The sequence below is a fragment of the Chondrus crispus genome, genomic scaffold (assembly GCF_000350225.1).
Source record: "Chondrus crispus Stackhouse genomic scaffold, scaffold_26, whole genome shotgun sequence".
NCBI lineage: Eukaryota > Rhodophyta > Florideophyceae > Gigartinales > Gigartinaceae > Chondrus > Chondrus crispus.
Window position 1 is genome coordinate 430,425 of NW_005179159.1, and position 6,239 is coordinate 436,663.

Here is a 6,239-nt window from a genome sequence, read left to right on the forward strand (position 1 = left end):
GCCTTTTCTTTGTGCGGAACAGAAGAGGTTCTGGTTTGAATGTGACAGATACCCGCCAAAAATCGTTGAAGAGCAGAGATAATAGAACAAAAACGAGACATTGGACCACCAGCATTCACGCTTCCTCACAAGTTCCACGATGACAAAAAAGAAGCCTGATCTCGCCAAACAAAGCGAGCGACTTGCAAAAGCTCAGGAAGCCCTGTCCGCAGGCGCGAAGATGCGAGATGCTGCCAAAATTGCTCGACTTCCCCTATCAACCTTCCATTGCCGACTGAAGAAGCAATCAAAGCTCCCCATGACGCGGACATATCCGTCACCGAGAGAAGAAATCGTAATCGTCCAACTCATCACGCGCTTCTCTGATCGTGGCTACAGTATGAGTCTTGAAGATGTATCTCTCGCCGTTTAAGACATGGTGCAGGCCTTTCCTCAATATCGAAAAAGCAAGCTCCATGGAATGGAAGCAATGGAAACTCTCGCGGATTGCCTACCCCGAGGTAGCCTGATAACTACTCGCCAAGACGTTGCCAGCGTTGACTCGCACAATTTTTTACAATGGGGAAGGTTGTTTGCGGAGGATTGTCGCGATTTGACAGCAGGTGGTAGAAAAGTGCTGCTTATTCTAGATGGGTATCGTGGACACATGACGTACCCGGGCTTGCGTCAATTTGATGCGTCAGGAATTATACGGTATGCATTACCGGCCCACACAAGTGGGTCCACCCAACCACTCGATGTAAGCGTTTTCGGTCCTTTCAAAGAGCATCTACGTGTTTCAATTGAAGAGCTATCCTCCCTGGCAGCAAGTGACATATACGATGTCTTCGACTACTTGAAAATTATGAAGGAGGCGTTCTACCGTGCGTTCACGCGGAGCAATATTATGTCGGAGTTTAAGAACTCAGGCATTTGGCCTCTGGACAGCAAACTTTTGCTCGGAGTTCCACGTCCAGAATCGTCATACCACAACTGTAGGCTTCTCTCTGTCAGAGAAATAGAATCTCTGATGGAACAACGACAAATGGAAAGAAGGAACGGTTTGGGAATTAAGCCTACAGTTGCAGCGTCGGGGGTTTTAGACACATCTTCTGGTCTAATGCTAACTGGCGCAGAGGCTTTATCCCTTGCCAAAAAGAAGTTTCTACTAGATAAGGCCGGACACGCGTTGAAAATGAGACGGGAAGCCGAAAGCGCTTTAAAGGAAGCCAATCAGGTCACCCGAGTTCGTGCGGAACGACTAAGACACGAGCAGAAGGCCTTGGGAGTTCGCGTGAGGCTTTACAAAGCCCCAAATGTGATGCCCCGGGAGATGCATCTTCTGCGGCGAGAGGCGCGGGAGCGCAGAACGAAGAGAGTTGAGAAAGCGACTGAGCTGGTCGTGCGGACGCAGATGTCCGGAGATACAACCTTTGGCCCTGTTTTTGGTAGCATTTGATGAGGCATTGATCAATCACCCAATAAAAATATGTTCCAATATAGGATCACTTTGAAAGCCGTTTTAGGCGTTGGCACCAGGCAAACAAAAGGGAGCAGTGTTGGAATTCCACTTGGTTTTCAAAGCCATCATTTGAAAGGACCGAAATGGGTCCCGTCAGGTTGCCAACGCATCAGCAACCACTGAAAACAGGTTATTTTAAGACTTCTTTGCGCGGTGTGACTGGTGTTTGTTCAATTTGGGGGGGCCTTTACTTGTACCGAGTTAAGTAACGCTGGACTGTAAAGACGCCACAGGGTGTCGCTTGTAACCGTCCCCGTGGCCGACGCCGGTGAGATCCAATGTTACTAATTAGATTTGGGCTCCACGTGGCAAGCAGTAGGTGCTTGCCTGTGAGTTGAAGCCCCATATATTGCGTCGGTGGCAGAGAGCAGATGCAAGCGGAGGTAACGGGAATTATACAAGTAAACTAGCCAAGAGGTTCAGCTTGCTTAAGCCGAGTCGCGACGCCAAAGCGATTCCCCTCCCCGTCTACAACCCCTTTCCTCCTTTCTCTAGGCGCCGTCCAAACCACTCGCCGGATCGAACCAGCGAGCGCGACGGCACGCGCTTTCGGACATCTCTCACGACAATCCGGATTTGTGGAGATCCCTTGAGCGCTCTTATCTTGTCGACCGTATCATCCCTTACTTTTGGCTAGACACCCCTTGTTGCACTAATCCTTGTCCCTAATTTTCCCGATCTGTATCTAAGCATCAAGATGCCTCTTTCAGGCGCTACGGGATCTCAAATGGGCTCTCGTCACGCTAAGCTCCTTCGCAAGATCGCGATCATGCCCGTCAAGACGGCACTGTCAAAAATCTACTTTCTGCCGCTTGATCCATTCTAGAAATGTTCCCGCAGGCCGGGAATGAGGGAGCACCATCTTCTACGATGCCTTCCCCTGAAGACGTTCTCGATCTGCTGCAGGATCTATAGCCACCAGCGACGGAGGTGTTCACTCCAGACTTCTTCAAACAGCCCTTATTTGCTCTTGCCACCAGCGACGGAAGTGTTCACTCCAGACTTCTTCAAACAGCCCTTATTTGCTCCTGCCACCCTATACGATACTGCTTCTTACTACGGGTGCCACAATATCGATGAGGAGTTCGAAGTGTCACTCAGTCTCTCCGATCTTGAAAAGAAGAACAACAGCATTAAGACAATGATTTGGCTAGCACACACGCTTGGTTGTGATCCAGAAACCACTATCTACGTTGTTGATATGCACAAGCAGTCTCGACGCCTTGTGCGTATTCAGCGAACAGCTCTAGGAACTTCTGCCGGTGATAATACTCCGGTTGCAGTTGCTAATGTCGGAGCCACAGACCAGAGCCCCCGAGCTACACCTGATCTTCCTAGAGACAACCCGCTGCAGAATCGATCCCATAGATCTGCCAATGAAGCACGGCCGAGAATCAAGGATGTTCCCGATACTCACCCTGCTGTTTCCCATGATCGACATTCCCAGGTCTCTATCATTGGCTCCCAAGGATCACATGATGATGATGTACGCAAGTCGAGTTATGTCCATCAGTACGTCAAGGGCAGAAAGTTCACAGGTGAGATTGACCAATCCATCGATATGTTCATACGAGACTACAAGATATGTTCTCGCCGATACCAGCTGAGCAATCAGCAGAGAACTGATTATTTTGTCAACATCCTCGAAGGACCCGCCCGCACGTTTTTCTTTCACAATGCTGAAGACAGCATGTCTTCTGAGGATATGATGTCCATGATACTGAAAGAATACAATAGCGATGCTTGTCAACAACAGATCAAGGGAACACTTGGTACTCTGCGCCTCAGTACCTTCATGTCAAGATACGAAATATCATCTGTTTCAACTGGCCTGACGAAGCTAGTCAACCACATAAAATATCTTTCCCCTCAAGCTCCTCCCCATGCGCGAGCTGAAGGAAACATGATTGAGTGCCTTCGCAAGGCCGTTCTTGGGTACAAATGGTCAGATGCTGTAGTTCGCAGTATCGTGTCTTCCAACTACACTTTCAATGCTTTTGTCACCGCGCTGCACGAAGTCATACAAGTGGAGAACGAGATAAGCCTCCTCACCACGGAAACTAGGATAGTAGAGAACGACACGCTCTTTCAGCGCTATGGTCGCAATCCTCGCTTTGTGCAAAAGCATGGCCACGCCCAAGGCCAAAGTCAAGGCTGTGCAGAAGACCCCACAGTCGATCTTTCGAAGAAAGCCGTAAGCGAAATGAGTGCCATAAGTGTAGTGCCCATTGGAGCCCAAGGCACCGATGCGCCCCTGGAGCGATACGCAGCCATGTTCGGCACCGGTTCAGGACCGGTGAATCCTCAGGGCACATTATCTCGGATCTAGTTTTGGGAATGGAGGGTGAGCTTTCTCAAGTCCCTGAGGAAACCCCTAATGACTCCGAAGAGAAGAATGATGACTCGTCGGAGAATGCAATTCGCTTTGGGGAACTTGAAACCTTCGACTCCATTACTGCTGGAAAAGACGTTAGCTCAGATCAAGACCTCATCGAGCAAGCCGATCAAGAATGGTTCACACATCATCTGTCAGCCTCTGTTAAAAGGGATGACAGTAACCTCAAGATCATGGGCAGGGTTTTTAGAGAGGCGACGAAGCACAGTGCCTCAACTTCGTCGCCGTTGCAGATGGGCAGCTGCTCGTGTAACAGCCTGCCCGAGGGGCAAACCCTTTCGCAACGATGTCGATTGCTCAGATGTCTTCGTAACTCATCTAAAAAACCCGACATGAGTGCGCCGTCCTCTTGGTTTCTGTGTCCACATTGGAGCGCCGAGGTCCGTAGTTGGGAAGAGAGAACTCCACAGAATATCCAAAGAACTCAAAATGCACATCAAGATCCAAGGAACCACGTTAACCGGTTCCGTTTGGCGGACACTGTTTTTGACTCGATGGGTCAAGTCACCTTGCAGCTCGACGCTCCTCCCGGAACAGAACCTGTTCTTGTCACTCTGGACGTCGTCAAAGCTGACATTCCCGCACTTCTGGGAATGGATATCCTCGACCGCGAGTCACTCACTCCCGACACAGTAGCTAATCGTCTCTCTAAACGAGATACCGTAAGTAGATCAAATGAAGAGCAAATTTATATCGATGAATGTTATATCCCGATTTCACGCTCCGCCAGCAACCATATCTACGTTCCCATAAGTTCAACCCCCGACATCTTTTTCGCACGATCTCAACTCGTCAAACTACACCGAAACTTCTTTCACCCCTCCGCAGAAAAATTGTTTAACCTAATAAGGCGAGCACGACCAGAAGAAGCCACAGGAAGGACTCTTCAAACGCTCCAGGGCATCTAGAGGCGATGCGATCCTTGCCAACGCATCCACACTGCCCCCACTCGCTTCAGAGTCGCCTTTGCGGCGGAACACGTGAGATTCAATGAACGAATCTTGTTGGATGTCATGTACGTTGATGGAAATCCGGTCCTGCACATTGTGGATGAAGGAACGAATATCAGCGCCGCAAAGTTCCTCCCTGATGTTTCGACTAAAACAATATGGCGAACGCTATTAGAAATCTGGGTTATGATCTACACTGGATTACCGAACCGCATGCTGGTGGATCAAGGATCTGCTTTCGGTGGCTTTTTCGTTGACCTGGCAGCACTAGGAAACGTGGAAGTCGGAAGGAATGGTGTCGAAGCACACTCAAGCCTGGGCCTTGGTGAAAGATACCATCAACCTCTAAGGCACACTTACCGGAAAATCATAGCACAACACCCCAGCACGGAACCAAAATTAGCACTTGCATGCTTTGTCAAGGCGATGAACGACACTCTTGGTCCAGATGGTCTCGTGCCATCCGCCCTGGTGTTTGGTGAGTATCCTAGAGTAATCACGCGCTCCGAAACTCCGGAGAAACGAGGCAAGCTTGGAGATCGGTCGCTTATTGCCAAAACCGCGCGTATGGAAATGGGAATGCTAATGGCAAAGGCTCACATAAGCCGTGCAATGATACACGCCGTCCCAAGCGCAGCAGATAAGCCATACGACCCTGGGGACAAGGTCCTAGTATGGAGGGAGAAGGTCATCAGTAACAGAATTGGAGAATGGGTAGGGCCATTTGATGTGGTTGATTCTGATGAGGAAAGGAAGCTGGTTTTTGTTCGTGATGTCAAGAATGGTGCGGCGCGACCCTTTAATGTTGCTCAAGTGAAGCACTATCTTTCGCCTGAAGTTCTGGCACATAGCTTTTTGACAGAGTCACTGGACCCGCTCCGAGCCTGCGGCACCTCCGAGGATGAAATCTATCTAACTGAGATTATCAGCGATAAAGACCCGCGAGCCTCATGTCACGAGATGACAGCGGCCAAGAAAGCTGAGATCCGAAACCTACTTGAACGAGGAACGTTTAAAGTAGTTATCAAGAAAGACGTTCCGCCAAATGCAAACGTGTTGCCAGGTTGTTTTGTATTGACGATCAAGTCTACGGAGGACAACGCGGTTAAGTTTAAGGCACGATATGTCATCGGCGGACATCGAGATCGTTACAAGAACATGATGGTACTCAGCGCCACAACCTTGCAGCTACAGTCGGTCAGACTCTTGCTGGCGATCGCTGCCATGTTCGATTTGGACGTCTGGACCTCTGATGTCAGACAAGCATACCTACAGTCATCGGAACCTCTGTCCAGAGAAATCTTCATCAAAAATCCTGTCAACGAATTTCAGCTTGACCCTTCAGAATGCCTTCAGCTACTTAAGCCACTGTATGGGCTTTGTGAGTCTGGAG